Source organism: Lactuca saligna, chromosome 4 (assembly GCF_052625555.1).
Source record: "Lactuca saligna cultivar CGN05327 chromosome 4, ASM5262555v1, whole genome shotgun sequence".
NCBI lineage: Eukaryota > Viridiplantae > Streptophyta > Magnoliopsida > Asterales > Asteraceae > Lactuca > Lactuca saligna.
In genome coordinates this window covers 13,339,949-13,358,711 of record NC_136420.1, presented here as the reverse complement: position 1 = coordinate 13,358,711, position 18,763 = coordinate 13,339,949, and the positions used below count along the sequence as shown (strand labels likewise).

General features: G+C 29.2%; 2 long non-coding RNA genes across 2 annotated transcripts; both read left to right on the top strand.

Moving 5' to 3' along the window:
* Positions 1 to 636: 636 nt before the first annotated feature.
* On the top strand, positions 637 to 5,254 carry LOC145041257 (uncharacterized). Its single transcript, XR_013680007.1, has 4 exons — positions 637 to 1,361; positions 1,426 to 2,722; positions 3,226 to 3,304; positions 3,411 to 5,254. It is a non-coding gene; the product is annotated as an uncharacterized LOC145041257 (long non-coding RNA).
* Positions 5,255 to 5,394: 140 nt separating this feature from the next.
* Positions 5,395 to 6,813, top strand: LOC145041256 (uncharacterized). The gene is made up of 3 exons (XR_013680006.1): positions 5,395 to 6,053; positions 6,139 to 6,183; positions 6,302 to 6,813. It is a non-coding gene; the product is annotated as an uncharacterized LOC145041256 (long non-coding RNA).
* The last annotated feature ends 11,950 nt before the right edge of the window (positions 6,814 to 18,763 follow it).

Sequence of the window (18,763 nt, the reverse complement as noted above, 5' to 3'; positions counted from 1 at the left end):
TATCCTAATTATGCATTTTTTTTATTGAGCACACACACACAAATATATATATATATATATATATATATATATATATATATATATATATATATATATATATATATATATATATATATAGTCAAGATCAAATAAGAATGAATTTTTTGGTAGGAAGGTAAGAAGTTTTTTTTCTACATATTTTTTTCGCAAACAAACAAAATGAATCATTAGATGATTCATTTGAAAGATGATTCACAAGAAAAAATTCTCAAAAAAACATCTCGATGATTCATTTATATAATGATTTTGTTGTTATTCACTAAAATTGTCATAAAAGTGGATTTTTTTCTTAATTTATTTAAAAATGAATCATATAGATGTTTTTTTGAGAATTTTTTCTTGTGAATCATCTTACAAATGAATCATCTACTGATTCATTTTTTTTGTTCGTCAAAAAAATATGTAGAAAATTTTTTTTTTTACCTTTCTATCAAAAAAATTTTCTTACCGGATCTATATATATATATATATATATATATATATATATATATATATATATATATATATATATATATTACCTATATGCTCAAGAAAATTATTTTGGTCCACGTCTATGAGGTTCTTCCGTCGTCCAAAACTACTTGCCAATCCTATGAAACGTGCCTTGTAGCCTCTGCTATCTTTTGGCGAGCCACCCTCGATTGAGAGCTCCAGCTGCCGCTATAGGAGACTTGAATGTGGGTTTTGCTTCTAGACTTGCCACCAGTTGCTTGTAGCTTTGCCAGCTGCCATGATCGGTGCAGCTCCGGCTACCGAGGTGCTTCTCCTACGTCAGCCACAAAGTCCTTCTTTACAAATAAAAGGTGTATGTCTCTCATATTCCTCTTTCACTTCACCTGATTGCTTCCTCCTCATAAGAACCATCATCTCTCCCTTAATTGAGTTGTTTTTCATCCAAAAATTCCCGTTTGATACTATTTGACTGATGTGTCGCTGGCGTTCTCCTCCAAATCCTTAATTGCTATTTATCGTTGGCGTACCTTGTAGCCTCTGCTTCTATTCTATAGTTTTGTTTCCCTCTTTCTCTTGAACACTGCATGATTCATCTTTATTATCTTTTATTTTTACATGATTTGAAAGAAGGACGATTGTATGTTCCACTTTATTTGACTCTTGGGTCTTTTCAGCAAAAATTAGAGTCTTAGATTTCAATTTGGAATCCAGTCATGAGGTCTGCCTGGATATAGGTCACATTTCATATTAGACTTTCAATTTTTCACTCCTTTTCACTTTAATCCATCTTCTAGCATTCTCTTCATCTGCATATATGTTGAAGCCCTATGTTTGTTCTATTTTCTTCATCAGGTTTGGAATCGATCCAGGTAAAGGGCTAGAACCCTAATTTCATTTCTTCCTAGCTGTATTTTGAAAGTTTTTTTTAATCAGACGTTGGTGCTGTTAGTTCGTCTCTTCTTTTCCAAATACGATTCAGTTTGTGTCTTTGTTATGTGATTTTGGTAAAACTTTCTCATTTTATGTAGCTACTTATCTTATTAAACTGTAGCCCTATTTCTACATAATATTTGGTTTTTTTTCTTTCTGGAAGTAGTTAACAAGTTTGATAATTGGAGCTCAGGATTCATCTAAAGTCAAGAGGAGGAGAGGCCGAGGGGTGTCGGTCAATTTTAGGACCGTCAAAACCGATCGATAAAATTGAAATATTTGAAATGCTTGTCATGTTTGTTTCTTCATTTGAGAGCAAGACAATAAAATGGGAGCAAGAGAGGATATGATAAGAGAAAACTTTGAATTTAAGGTTCATGGGAGGAACCCTACGAAAAGACAGAAAATAAGTTCGAGGTAATCCAAAACCAATCAACTGTATGTGCTTATTTATTCTCTATGTTGGTACAACTTTTATGAAGAATCAGGAAATCAACTCCCAAACACCTTTCCCGATTCGGAAACTGTCATCATCAAGAAGGTTTGAGGTAGCAAAGGGGAACCAGTGACGTTAGCTTACCCTGATCAATAGAGAAGCTATGAGGCAGTATGAATCAAACAGGTTTATGAATCATCTAAAAGGGTTTATGCTTGGATATAATTAAATATATTTTTATTTTTATTTTTTGGTTGAAGTGATGGGATTGACAGTGAGGATCATTAGATTTGGAAAATATACTTGTTTGTCATATATGTGTTGCCATCTATCTTCAAATCACTTTTTAATTGAAAAAGTATTTTTTTGGTTTAGACTTGTTTATTGGGGTTTGGGACTTGGGTAAGGAAGATCCAGTTTGAATGAAGTGAAAGCATTTTTATTTTGTACTATGACCTAATTCCGTTGAAAATTGCACTTGAATAGTGGGTTTTTTTGTATGGATTGTCAAAAGGAAGCAAGAATCAGGAAACAAAGACGGTCAATTTTTTTGGTTAACTACTAAGATTCTTGATTGTTTATACTTTATAGTACTTGTGTTTTTTCAGGTTGTGGAAACGAAGATATCTGCTCTTTGTTTTGGTCACCAGTTGCCTATAAGCAATACATATGCATCTACACTACTATATCTGACCTTCGATTTTTTTTTGCTGAACTGTCCCACAACATGAACGTTTATTGCATCTTTGTGATAAATCATATCTAGATTAATCTTTTGATTTGTTTTTCTTTTGTTTTCTCTTCTCACCCAGGCATGGAAGCATGTTTAATCTACCTTGGAAGAATCACATTAGTATACACAAGGTACAATTTTTTTTTTTCAATGATTTCTTAACCTGTTAGGTTTATAATGATTATAAATATTTTCAATTATCTACCTATTATGCTTTCTACAATTTTAGTTTTTAATACTATATTTTCTTAAAAAAATCATACGGGTTTATGTAGATTGCATTTTTGAATATTAATATATGGTAATTTTGGTATGTATATGAACTGTTTGACAAAATGCCTAAACTAGAAGACAAACTAATAAAAAAATGGCTAAAAATGAAAATAAATAAATAAAATAAAATAAAAATCTAATGGATGGTTGAGTATAGATTCCACAAACTAGAAGATAGTCAAGGCTTGATAGAATCTGATACTTGTTCGGACTTCTGATACTTTAAAACTATCATTTTTTTCCCTTTTAATATGCATCAACGGTTTGGGGATGAAGACTGAGCAAACACATACTCTTATGTCTATTGATTTTAGGTTTCTTTTTATTTGAGATCTAACGGATTTGTTTTCATTTTGAGCAGATTTGCAGCCTAAAATACCAACATCAACCTTGCAAGAAAGTCAAATCTAATAAAAAAAATCAAAGCTCTACAGTTTCAAGTAATGTCAAAATTCATTTAACATTGCTTCCTCTATATTATCTATAAAAATGGGATCCATGAAATGGTATATAAATAACATATGTTTCCTTTTGCGGGAACAATAGGTTATTAAGCTAAAGGAGCAATCGAATGAATTAGCCATGGAGCAAGAAAGGTAAACAAATTCATCTAATTTTTAATAAACAAAGCAAAGTATTGCTTAGTATGAGGTAATCGAGGAACGAATGGAATGGTTCATTCCATTGTATGTTCAGAATTGTCCTTTCACCTCCTATTAAAGCCATTAATTGTTGATGTATCTATACCACCAATAAACCAAGTATGTGTGATACTTCATTAAACTTTTTTTTTTCTCATATATTAGACTTTTTTTCTATTTACATCATGATGTAAAGGAAGCATTATATCACGTGTTCATAGGATCAAATTTTTTATACTATATTTTTCTATTTTTTTTAAACATCAGCATAATATCATTAATCAAACATTTTCCATTTTTTTAAAATAGTAGTATAGAGTAATTTAGTAATTTAACATGTTCTTTATGGGAAATTCAAGAACAATTATATTTTCCTATCGCATCACACATTCTCTTTCATGAAGTTCTGCATTTATTTGAGTTTATGAATATCTGCACGGTTCTTATTTGGAATATTTATGAGTTACTTGATTAGTAAAGCCAAATTTATGTTCAAGAAGATAACAAGAATCAGCTACTATCTCTAGATGTAGAAACTGATGTCACAAATGTAGAATCAAAAAAGGAAACAATATGGAAAATGTAGAATAATTATGATGAGACCAGGCACAAGAGTTCTTGTAATTCAAGTGTGAGCAAGGCTGCAAAAATATATTTCTTTCAGAATATGTTTGGCAGCACCAGCAAATAAGTTAATAAAGACCCGATAGGCCATCATCAGAGTCTGTTGAATTCACCTGGTAATCTTTCTTCTTTCCCACTTCTTCCTGGGACTTATATAAATGAAATTTTTACATATCTCTTAGATTTCAGCCACATTCATGGCACATTTGTAAAAACTAAAAATTCATATTTCCATTACATTCGTTCTCATACCTCTTCCATACAAACAAAATAACATCAATGCCATAATTTCATGACTTTTCAAATTTAATTAAGAAAAGTGTAAATGCTATAAATTTCTTCATATAGTGATCTATGTGCAAATTTACCAAGGAAACCATTAACAATTCAAAATATTGGTATTTATTTTCATTTTCTCTTTATCATGATACAACCACTATTTAACTTTTTCCTCTACTCTTTCCCTCAGCCTCCCAACATATCATTACCTAACAATAAGTATTTTTTTTACTATTATGTATCGATTAAAACCCATATTCTGATTCTTGATATATAGGTTATATTAGCCAATTATTAGTGTGTTTCGAAAAACAATGACTTATAAGTATGTGCAAGTATTAATTGGAAAAAATCCATTTGAAGAAGATTATTAGTCGCGTTAATATTTAACTGTTCTAATTATGAAATAAAGATAAATTTGGGGGTTACTTTTGTTCATCTGCTATATTTGAGGTAGTTAATTTCATTACTAAGTTCAGTAAGTCTACATTGTTTCCATTACAACAGTTTGGATACACAGACCGATGTATTTTAGGAAAAATAAATGATTATATTAGAATTTGGTCGTTTAATCTTTTTTGAACTTTAACATGTAATTGTAGTCCTAGAATTTGGCCGTGTTATCTTTTTTAATACTTTAATTATCAGTAGGCTAAGGTGAAACCGTGATTTTGGGAGTTGATTATGATGTGGTGTGCATTGTGTGAATATATGTTCATATTAATATACGTTTGAAGATAATAGTAGTAAGGACTATCAATTGCTTTGATATTGTGTTTTTTCTCTAACCAATTAGAACTAGCTCTCTTTAGAGCCGTGATTATCACGGCCTCATTATGTTTCCTAGTGTGTATATATATATATATATATATATATATATATATATATATATATATATATATATATATATATATATATATATATATATATATATATATATAAACTTAAAGTACAATTAAGAATCAATAAAACAATATTATTTATTATATCTACTATCTAAATAAACAACTTTCGTTCCTTATTTCTTTTTATATTGACTTGGCCTCTTATCTCCTCCCCATATATCAGGCGTCTTCCCCCTGTTTCTTAAAAAAATTGAATTGGTCAAGCCTTGTCATTTGGCTCCCGTGCCTTTGTTTAAAGCGGCTTCTAAACACAGGAACTTGATAACGTCTTCTCCATCATTTTCAGTCTCTCAAACCCTAATCTCTCTCTCTCTCTGTCTCTCTCTCAAACACTAACCTGCAGTTCCGTCTACAGTTTATCGTCGTCACCATCACTCTATTTGTCTCATCTCTCTAACCTTGGCATTTTCCGCTCATCCATCACCATCTCCACAACACCGTATCAGCACCACCATTGGGGTCTCTCTTCCTCTTACTGTCGCCTTAAATCACTGGTCATCCCTGTCTACAATATATTTAAAATATATGGCTCAATTTGAATATCAAAGTTGGAATCAGGAAAAATTAGGATCCGAATCGACATAACGAAATCGAAACTCTATACTTTCTCTCTGATACATGGTCGATTTATTAGAGTAGCGCTATAAGTTATTAAACATGTTCATATAATCGTATTAGTAGGATCAAATGTTGACATAATATCTGGAAATCACCACCATCGTCTCCATTTTGTCCCCCAGGTAACAAACCTACCCAACCTCTCTTTTGTTGATTTTTTATGGGTTTTATTGTTTTACACAACACATTCAGATTGTTTTGTTGCAGGGTTTTTATGGAAATCACAATCATCTTCTTCGTTTTGTCATCTAGGTAATGAATTCTCTCTCCCCCTTCCCTCTCTATTGTTTTAGTCAAAATGTAATTAAGTTTATAGCTTTATCACTTATAATTTTGAGGAGTTTTGTTCTCATTTTGAATATTTTTGCAGTTGTAACAACAACAAATGGTGAATCAAAGAAATTGAAGAAGTGATTAATCGATGGGCAGGAACAAGTTGAATATGCTGTTTTGATCTAGATACTATTTGTGTATGCAGTATGTATTGGTTAAAGGATGGGCGGAAACAAGTTGGAGTTTTATTGGAGCCCGGGGGTTTAAAGTATAAAGACGAGGAAGGTATTGCTTGTTCTACTAGAGGTAAATAATATATTTTGAAGTTTTGATTGTGATTAAGGTAACAAAGAATGTGTCTTTATGATTTGATTGGCTACATGTCCTTAAAGAAATTTGATGTAGCTTATTAATAGAGATAGATTTGATTGTCTACATGTCATTGTAAAGTAGTTGTTGTAGGAGGGCAAGGGGCTGTTCTCTAGGGACACAAAGTAACTTGATGATCGAAAAAGTACAAAAATGATCGACTTGTAATTCATATGTAGATAAGAATCAATATCAACTCTTAATTCATATATTGGACAACTAAAATGAACTCCATTCAAATTGTTTCTTACTGCAATGTGCAACAAAGAAGAAGTTCATGAATTTTATATTCTATATTGTTCAGAAAAGTTGCCAATAATGACATTTTCTTCAAATTTTTTGGCTCTACTCTATTATCCACCAAGGAAAAAAAAAAACTCAATTCTTTATTTATTTTTATTTTCTACAATTCTACTGATCTTCAAATTTTTTGGCTTGACTCTATTATCCACTAATATTTATGTTTATTTTCTACATATTCTAATAGAATACATATTCTGATTGAATGACAATTTTGAATAATAACAAAATTTTGAACCATGAGTTGAAGAATAACAACATTCTTAAAGAATAATCATCTATTATTAACATTATTGAAGAATCTAAGGTCCAAAAGTAAACAAAAAAATAACTTTTATTGTCACATTCTATAAAATACAATGTTATTTTTTGAATTGTTGCCACATTCTATTAGAATACAAGCTTTATAGTGAGTCATTTTTTTTAAAAACATTCATTCTATAAGATTGCAATGTCATTCATGAAAGAATCTTCATTTTAATTCTTGTTTCATGTTGTTATATTTTGACATTTTGGTGTGGTGAATCTTAATTGTTATGAAATTGTCTCTTAATTTCCATCCACCATTGTTGTTCTAAACAAATTTGCTAATTATGAGTCGTCTGGAAATAAGACACATACTAATTTAAGAAATCATTTCAGAAAATATGACTCCAAGAATACATTCATTTCATAATACATTTGGCAGAATAGATTACATTTTGACATAACACATTTCTCTTTGATATTTCATCAAACACTTTTAGGACACTGCCTAAATCTTCACATTTCTATAAATCTGACAGAAAAAATCCAATTCAAAAGCATCAAAATCAAATTCACAAGAAGATACTCCAACATCATTATAAAAATCAACGATTAAAAGTTGAAACCGTAACAATTAGTAAGTCACAGAGAAAGAAAAAAGAAAAAATTGTTTGTTATTTAATGGAATTGATGCCACATATTACAATGACAATGACAAGTTTATTTTTTGTTACTTGCTATGTAGTTAATTCAATAAGCCATAAACTAATCTCGCTGCTAAGCTAGATCGGAGGTTTCTCCATGCAGTCCATCTTTAATATCTGGTTTGAAAAATGGTAAAGCTTGCAATTGGTTGAGCTCACGTCGCCGGCAACCACGACACTTATTCTCCTCGGAGGTTCAAACTGATTTCGAAAAGAGGACATCTGATCGATATGTGTTGATTGACTTCCTCATCGGAGATGATTTAGATATACTTCATTAATCTCGTCTGTTTATCTTAGTACAACTCACCGGAAAGCAAACTTAGCAACCATTGTTGCTCACCGACTCTTCCTTGGTGTTACCAACACGCTGATAAAGATGATAATGGCAGTGATTGTATACCCTAAATTTGATGGTTGAAGGCGATGATAACTCAAGGTCGTCTGATGGGGACGAAGGTCGATGGAAGTGGGAGGGATACGATTTTATGGGTGTCGATGGAGGAGGCAATAAGGTTTTAAATAAAGTAATTTGTCTAAATTAAAGGGTAAATGATTTAATTAATTATTTATTAAAATTAAATAATATTTGACCTATATTAATCATTACATTCACACAATATTTGTTTATCTATGTTTGAACCTACGTATCTCTCTCTCTCTCTCTCTCTCTCTCTCTCTATATATATATATATATATATATATATATATATATATATATATATATATATATATATATATATATATATATGAACTTGGTTTTGTGTTAAAAAAAATACTATTATGACTCGTTATCATCAGCCACAAGAGTATTTTATAACACTAGGAGCAAGTTCACTAGTAAATTGTGTATGGAAATATGAAAGTAACTAAATGTATACGTATGTTACCTTATATTCATTATCCTTCTTAATATCTAAATTGTTTTATTTTAATTTTTCTTAAAAACTCTATTAATTTAGAATTACTTATTTTGATGAAAAATTATTTTGTAAGCCAGTTTTTAATCTCTTTATACCGATCAAAAGCAAACTAAACAGTTAAATGTGATTTTAATTTTATTAGAATCTTCAAGTTTTCACAAAAAAAAAAAAAAAAAAAAAAAAAAAAAAAGAACACCAATTTGACACGAACATCAAGAACTTGAACCAATAATTGAGTGATACACAGGGTTCTATAAGAGAAAAAAAGATTATTCTTAAGCTTTTGAGATTTTTAGAAAATTAACGTATGTTTGATGTTATAGGAGATAAAAATATTGTTCTTTTATGTATCACTAAGATGTTATTGCATTTTTGATATTCTTATCTACCTCATTTGTGAAAGTTTGAAAAATATTGAAGTTCAAAGTGAAGATAATGTTCGAATGATTATGAGAATAATTTGTGTTTAGTATAATTATGATAGTTGGTAAGTGACATTTTAATGTTTTTTTTTTCAAGATTAGAAAAAGTTTCAAATATATATTTACAAAATATATTTTTATAAAATTAATAATTTATAAATTAATTGATTTTTTAATCAAAGTAAAATGAAAGATGAAGAAATGATAATGAATGAGGTAACATATTTTTCATTTTTGTTTGATTTTTTGTTTTAGATAATTTACCAGTAAACTTATTTTCTGTGTTTAAAAATATCCTTGTAACCTATAATAACCGATTGTTGTGATATTTTTCAACATAAAAAAACAAATTTATAGATAAATGGTGTAAAAAAATACAATTAAATATGGATAAAATATTATTCATTACCATTCCGAATCATTATCTCCTCTTTTTATTGGCCCTGGACGTAATAAGTAAATTAAGAGGGTGTTTGGGGTATTTTTTCAGAGGGCAAAAGGATTTTTGGGAAAAGTTTCAAAAAGCCAGATTTCTCTTATTTTTTCAAAAAGCCAGTTTTCCTTCTATAAAAAATCCAAAATGAACTTTTAAGGAGCTTTTACCAAACATCTTTTTTATGCTATCTTTTTCCAAAAGTTCTTTTGCCCTCTCAAAAGATATCTCAAATACCCCCTTAGTTTGGCCCTTATAATAACCAAAAGGCTTCTAGCCCAGCGGTATCAGGTGATGCATTCCCTCTTTGAGGTCGAGAGTTCAAGTCTCGTCGTGGACATAGGTGGAATTATGTGGTATTAGTTTAGGAGCATATTAGATTTGCCGTTAAAAAAAAAAATTGACTTTTTATAGGCTAAAATAAAAGCGAAAGACCAACCATTAAAAAAAAACACTATATAACTAAGCAATAACAAACTCATTAATATAAGACAAGTAGTATTATTGTTATTGTTTTTATGATTGTGATCAATCTTTTAAAAACCGGTTTTTTAACTGACAAGTATGACGATTAGTTTTCGGTTTAATCGGTTCGACCGTTGGTTTTACCGATTTTTATAATTTTCATTTTTTTTCTTATTTTTCTATACACATAGACATCCACAAGTTTAAACATTAAAAATAGACAAAACCGCAAAAATGGTCCTTGTGGTTTGCTGAAAATTATCACTTTTGTCCAAAAAGTTTTGGACTAGCACCACAAGTCCAAAGTTTTCATTTTATTGCGAGTTTGGTCCAATTTATTTTAAAAAATTTGGTAATGACGATTTTACCCTTATTTCTTGTTTTTTTTCAGTTGTTTTGTTTATTTAAATATTTTCATAATTAAAAGAAAAATAAAAAAGAAAATAATTCTCTCTCTCTCTATCTATCTATCTATCTATCCCCCCTCATAAAGGGTCGTTGGTGTTTTTTTAAGACCTAAAAGAAGGCAGCAACCTCCATTACCCCAACACCACCGAGGACCACCTTGCTCCACCACAACATCACTGCTGCCACCACCCATTGGCCCGTTGTCTTCACTGATCAAACCCAACTCAACACCATTCCCTTCCTTCGTTTTTCGCCATACAACAAGAAAACAGGAAGCGTCATTGCAAGTAGAGGAGAAATCAAACACCAAGTTCGATTTTGGAGGGTTCGATCCTTGGTTCCTTGCTCGCCACAGGCCAGAAAGGGGACCGAGGGAGGTATCAGCGATTACAGATCGTAAGGAGGGAGAAGTCTCCGGGTCGACGAGAGCTATGCGATGCAGGTAGGAAGAAGCAGCGAGCGGTTGTCATTTCAGGGCTGCTGGGTCGTGGATGAGCAAGGGGAAACACCCTCATTTTTTTCATTATTCAATCCACTTCTAAATCAAACCTTCGATAATCATATGTCAATTTTTGACTATCCGAAAGTCAAACCACATCAAAATCAATTATTTAGTTTGAATCGTTTATTATCCAAAATCGATTTCAGTCCCATTTTGCTTCAAGCCTTCGTTATCACCTTTGTCAATTGAAATTAGAGACCATCGATGGGTTTTTTTGGTGAGGAATAGAGGAAAGGGAACATATCTGTTTGTGTGTGTGTGTTTTAATTTTTGAAATCAAGTTCCAGAAACCCAACAAAGGAAATACAAAATCAGTTTCATAAATGAAATACAAAATTTATTTCAAAAATGAAATATAGGTGTGCGTCTGATGCTTTTGGTCTTGAGTTCTTGAGTTACAAAACCGATTTCAACTGTGTGTTTTTTTACGAAGAAGATAAGAGAGATAGATAGAGAGAGAGAGAGAGAGAGAGAGAAAGAGGGGAGAGAGGAGATTTTCTTTCTTTTTTTAATTGGAAAAGTATTTTTAGTAAATAAATAAACTGAAAAAGGAAAAGGTAAGGGCAAAATTATCATTATAAAAAAGATCAATTAAAGTTGGACCAAAATCGCAACAAAATAAAAAGTTTGGACCTCTGGTGCTAATCCAAACTTTTTTTGACCAAAGTGATAATTTTCAGCTAACCACGGAGACCATTTGTGCAGTTTTGTCTTAAAAATACAATAAAGACAAGTTATAGATCAATCCAAATATATTAAAAAATAAAAAACATATAATCATAAGTTTTACATCAATCTACGTACATAAAAAGAAAATAAAATATAATACGGAAATAAAATATAACCTTAAATGAATAAAAAAAACATTAAAAAACTTCATAACATTTACCATGCAGTTTTATTCAAAGGCATCTAATAGATATGAAAAAAAAAAAAAAAAAAAAAAAAAAGTTTGTTATACAGACTATTCATTTTTATGTGTTTTATTTAATTTAACCGGTTCAATTAAGTATTTGTAAAAATTGATCGGTTCATTCTGGTTCAAAAATAAACATAAAACTGATACAAGTTGAAACACTCCCTTTTCCGGTTTCCGATCCAACCGGTTCGACCGGTCAGTTCAAACCGGTTTTTAAAACATCGATTGTAATTGCTTTTTATTAAATATTCTCTCTTTGTGTATGGTTCTTTATTTTTTAGTGTTGACAATAACAATCCCGAAGAGAATTTCTCTATGAGTTTCAATGTAAAATTAAAGCAAAACACATCACAAAGAAAAGTGTTAGCCACCTATGTGTCATGCTATCTCCGTATATGTAAACTACCAAACCATTATTTCTTGAAAATGGTTATCATTTCATATTATTTATCTTTTTTTTACATTATATTAAATAAAAAACACAATTATTAGATATAAATAAATATACATCACTTGAGTAAATAATCACCGATTTCGAATCTCAAAATTTTGACCAAGAACAAAATTCCTTTTGACTTTTATCAGATTGCTTATGTTTCAACTTTCAATACTCGAACCTATGTAGCAATATCAATTTTATCTTTTAAATTCAATTGACTACACACTTGTCCTAGATATATATAATTGCTTCTCTTCATGCACCAATTTTGACCTTCGAACACATGAATCACAATTGAGATTTCATTCCAAACCAAATCGGAGTTGATCTATTTTCTTTGATTAATTTCTATTTAACCACAACTAATCCAATTTTGATTTTTTTTAGTTTCTCCATTCAAAACAACATCGACCCAATTCACTTCGATCCAATTTCACCACTTTGTCTTCAAAACACATATGACATATACATCACCGCCTAACCTCAACTATTCAATTCATCAATTCGTCAATTAACACAGTATAACATCAATTCATCAATAATGAAGCACATAAACACTATGGATACCAATTCAGATTGACTTTAACATCTTATCAAATCATGTGAACTTCACCAAGCACTTCAATTGGTAAAAAATTTCAAATTGTTGTGAATGATGAGAAATTGTGATTTGAAATTGAACATTGGATTTGAGAGCTCAAATAAATAGAATAAGATGCAAATAAGAGCTCGGTTAAAACAATTTTAACGCTGAAGAACAACATGATTCAATAATGAAATCGGAAATTTAAAGAAATTGAGATTGAAATTATGATGAACAAATCGAATAATCTGAACTAAATCAAGAATCGACAAAATAATTTTGATAACAAATACGATTCAGACGAGGAAAACAATTTCACAAATCAAGAGATACTATGACCATTTGCGAGAAAAAGCCCGCATTGGTCGTCTTCCTCCGCCTCTAACACCACGTCACAACCAATCCACGAAGCTTGTGGGCGGTGTTCACGCGTCCTTTGGCTAGCCACATCGGGCATCACGCGTGGGTTAGCCTTCCATACCATAAGACTCGACAGAGCGTCAGGGGGAAGGGGCAGCGGGACCCTTTCCTGTTCACCGAAACACCGCACCGGGAGTGGGAACGCCAGTGCTGGGAGGACGTGGGGGAGGGCTTCCCACATGCTCTCTCTTGATATTATTGGTGGATTTTTCCCCCTTTTGAACCGTTGAAAAACGGTAAATAAAAAAATCCAATCCACCCGTTGAAAAACGGTAAAAATATTTTTAAAAAATTGTTTTTACTTAATAACGGCTACATATCTAAAAATTGTTTTTTTTTTATTTTTTTTAGCATCTACAACATCTATAAATATACACACATTTTACCCGTTCAAACTGACACCCCCTTCTATCTAATTCTCTCTATTTTCTTCACAAAAAAAAAATCGACAACCAAACTCCAATAGAAGGAAAAAAAAAAATTGTTTTGAGTTCAAGCACCCCAAATCGAAACAGTTTCACTATCAATTCATCTCTCAAGGGGTTTATCGTTCACAACTCGATGCTACCCTTCAATCTCCACTACAATTCTAATACCAAAATGTTAGACAAGTTTACTCGGTGCAAGTTCCAAATGTTACTCCAAATATGTTACCAAATTTTGTTGTTTTTCCTGATCAACTATCGTCAAATCAACCTCAAACTCAAATCTCACTCTTTCAATCTCAAACCCAAACACAAACATATCCCTCTCAATCTCAACCACAATATCAAATCTTCGATGAGTCGGATGAAGAGATTATACAGGAAAACTTAAACCACACCAACACCCCCCTAACGTCGGAAAGGAAAACAAGTGAATGAGGGTCTCGCACAACCAGGAAGACCGAAGCCACAAGCATGGACTCCACAAGAAGAGATAATTATGGTAAAAGCTTGGGTTGACATTTCAGAGGATTCGGCGATGAGAAATGCACAATCGAGGGATCATTTTTGGTTTCACATTCTTGATAAATTTCATAAGGAGATGGGAAAAGGTGACGAGTACCGTACTAATTTTCAATTGATTTCAAAGTTTCGAGAAATAGTGAATGTTGTTTCAAAAATGAACGGGTTGTACAACAACCTAAAAACCCAACGAAAAAGCGGCCAAGGAGATGAAGAAATACTCCAGGAAGCTTTGCATTTTTATCTAGAGGAAGTGGGAAAGTCATTCAAGTGGCACGATTGTTGGAAAATATTGATTAAAAGTCCTAGGTGGAAAAAATACTAGCAAGATTTTATAAGCACAACAATCAAAGCGAACGAAAATAGGCTCTAGTGGTTACATAACATCCTCTGATGCTTGAGCCGGTCTAGATTTAAATGAGGCAGCCGAACTCGAGTTAGAAGAAATTGTCCAACCGATCAGTAGGGAGAAAGTAAAAAAGAAGGGAAATTGGACTTCTTTGGGTGCATCGGATTTCAGCATGTACACGGACGAAATGCGGAAAATAATAGAAACATTTGATCGATATAATCTTAATTTCGCTGACCATCTAACGTTCGACAAAGAAAAAAAAAGAAGCAAAAAAGAATGAGCGCGCAGAGAGATAAGAAACAGAGGATATGAAGTTCTTGATGGAAAACACTCACCATCTTTCGAGACCGGCTTTGGAGCTCGTTTTGAAGAAAAATGTGTGGATTATGCAAAAGTATTTTCAATTGATTATTGTTTGTTTGTTTTTTTTATGGTTATTTAAATCCTAGGTTTTTTTATGTAATTTTTATTTTAATTAATGTAGTGGTTTTATTTTTAATTAATTTTATTTTTATCACTCATTTAAAAAAATTATAAATCAAAAATATCAATTATTTATATTTAAAAAAAATGAAGTAATTTCTCACATACACACTGACTTTTAGTGAGGGAAAGAAACGTGAGAGAAAAGATGATGTGGCAGACAAAAAGTGAGGGAAGCTTCTCACACACACCCTCCGGCTTAATGAGGCTGCTTACATGGTCGAATGGCATACGACACCCCGATCCTTTTTTTCTCTCCTTGCTAACCTTCTTCTCTTTCTAGTGTTTCCATTTTCTTTTTTTCTTTTGGATATGATGCATTAAAGTCTTGTACATTGTGTATTTGATTCTTATATATTTCTCCTGAAAATTGAAATGCAGATAGAATATGGTTAGAAAAATTGATTGATATTTTAAGAAGAAAAGAGACATCTTCTTTAATAAATGAAAATAATTTTTCCATTTATCATTCTTTTATGTATTATGTCACATTTCATGTTCTGGTAATTTTGATTAAATTATATACATGTCATTTGGGGGGGGGGGGGGGGGGGTTATTTATTAAATTTCATATAATATGTAATTGTATTAACAAATATACATCCAAATCAATAATTTCTAAATTTCTAAATTGAATCTAATTATTTTAATTGTTTATTTATTTAGATTATTAGTTTAAACTTCAAATATAAATAAGCCCTTCAATTTTAATAATAAAATATTTTTTCTTTTTGTAAATTTAAATTTTTTCTAAATTATTAGATCTTTATATTTGTTTATTTATTATTTATTTTTATTAATTCATGTAATACATGAGTCTTAAAACTAGTAATCGTCTCTAATAAATGAAAGTTTTTTTTTTTTACCATTTGTCACACTCTCATTTATTTTACCACATATCATTTTGGGGTTATTTATTAAATTTCATATAATATTTAAATGTATTAACAAATATACATCCAAATCAATAATTTTTGAATTTCTAAATTGAATCTAATTATTTTAATTGTTTACTTATTTAGATTATTAGTTTGAACTTCAAATATAAATAAGCCCTTCAATTTTAATAATAAAATATTTTTCTTTTTGTAAATTTAAATTTTTTCTAAATTATTAGATCTTTATATTTGTTTATTTATTATTTATTTTTATTAACTCATGTAATACATGAGTCTTAAAACTAGTAATCGTCTCTAATAAATGAATGTTTTTTTTTTTGCCGTTTGTCACACTCTCATTCATTTTGCCACATATCATTTTGTGGTTATTTTAAATTAATTTTTATTTCATATATAATTTCGTGGTTTTTCTATTTTATTAAATTTCATATGGTATTTAAATTTAATAATAAATGCATATCAATTTCATAAATGAACTTTCCTTATAATTCTAAAATTTTAAAATAAAATCTTATTAATTTGTTTTTATTATTTTATCTAAATGATTTGTTTAAATTTAAAAGTGAAAAAAAAAACATTTTAATTTTAGTAATTCAATATTTTTCTCATTTTTTTTATAAATTCAAAATTTTCAAATGTTTATACATATTTAGTTATTTTAAATATCCTCATGTAAAACATGGAACTCACACCTAATCATCATATGCTAATAAAAGAGTAGTTCTTTTGTCAAATGTCACAATATTAGACCTCTTAATTAATATGATGCCACTTGTCATTCTAATAATTCTCTATTTTAAATTGATTAAAACTCCTAATTAATGTGATTCTATTTGTTTAATATATATGAAAAATTAACTCTATATATTTATTTGAATTAATGATTATAATTTTACATAATTAATAAAAATATATTTTAATTAATAATTTATTTAAAATGTTATATAAAATAAATGATTAATAATTTTGAATTTTTTATAAATTTAATAATTTTGTAACCGTGGTTCCCACAGGTTATAAACTAGTAATCTAATAAATCAAAACTCATTTTCCCACAAATCATATTCTTATTCAATTGGACATGTGGGAGTTTCTAGATTTTTTGAAATAATTAATATCTACTTGTTATTTTTGAGTTATTTTCATTTTTTTTAATATGTCACCTACTAATACTAATTATATTTAAGATGGCATCACGTTTCTTCTGAATTTTAATTTCAATATTTAAAACGTTTTTTTTTTTTTTTTTTTTTTTCATATATGATTTGATTAGCCTCAAATCACGCTTCCATTTCATTAATGATTTCCAAATTCTCAACTGTTCAATTTCTCACAAACGTCTAAATACTCTAAATACTATTATATGGATTTAAATTTAAGCTGCCATCAATCATGCCATTCCGTTCTTCTTTCAATGATATGAATCATCATACACAAATCGTCCCATATTGGTAATAGTTTTCAAAATTGACTCTCAATTTCATATATATATATATATATATATATAGATTCAGGTTCATTTGAGATCATTCTAATTTTGTGAGACCATGAGACCAAATCTAAAAATAATTTTAAAATGCAAAATAAATGGAAAATCCAAAAATTCTTTTTTTAAATATTATTTTCGGAACTTGAATTAACTAAAAAAATATTAAAAAAAATAAAAAAAATTCCGTTTTTTTTTTGAAAAATACGTGAAATATTCTAAATACAATATTACACTGACATATTCTAAAAAATAATTTTAAAATGCAAAATAAATAGAAAAATCTAAAAATTCTTATTTTAAATATTATTTTCGGAACTTGAATTAACTAAAAAAATAAAAAAAAAAATCTATTTTTTTTGAAAAATACGTGAAATATTCTAAATAGAATATTACACTGTACATATTCTAAAAATAATTTTAAAATGCAAAATAAATGGAAAAATCAAAAAAATCTTTTTTTAAATATTATTTTCGGAACATGAGTTAACTAAAAAAAATAAAATAAATAAAAAATAAATAAAAAAAATAAAAAAATGCGTCTCACGATCTCACAAAATATAGGTGGTCTCAAATGAACCTAACCCTATATATATATATATATATATATATATATATATATATATATATATATATATATATATATATATATATATATCTATATATATATATATATATATATTTATTAAAAAAAAACCCTCGATCAGTGTAGATTCACATTGTGAATCTAAACTGTAAGTATTTCAAATTTTAACATTCATAATGTGAAAAAGCTCCGATCAGTTCAGATTCACACTGTGAATCTGATTTATTATTATACACACTGTGAATCTGAGGAGGTTCACAATGTGAATCTGAACAGATTTACAATATGAATCTGAACTGAAATATCGATTTTTTTTAAAAATATGAATATGAATCTATGTTTAAAAAGTATAAGAAATATGAATTTTGATATATTTATTAATTTTTTTTTATAAAAAATAGATCTTAACTTTTTTCATTAAAGAAAATGAAGTGAGATTTTTTCGAAAAAAAAGTTCGTTATATATATATATATATATATATATATATATATATATATATATATATATATATATATATATATATATATATATATATATATAACAAATTAAATATCCTCCTACATTTTCTTCTTATCAATCCTTCTACCAATTTAAATAATAACAATTGTTATATTAATATCATTAAAATTCATTAAATGAGCAATAAATGTTACACATGTCACCATTTAATTG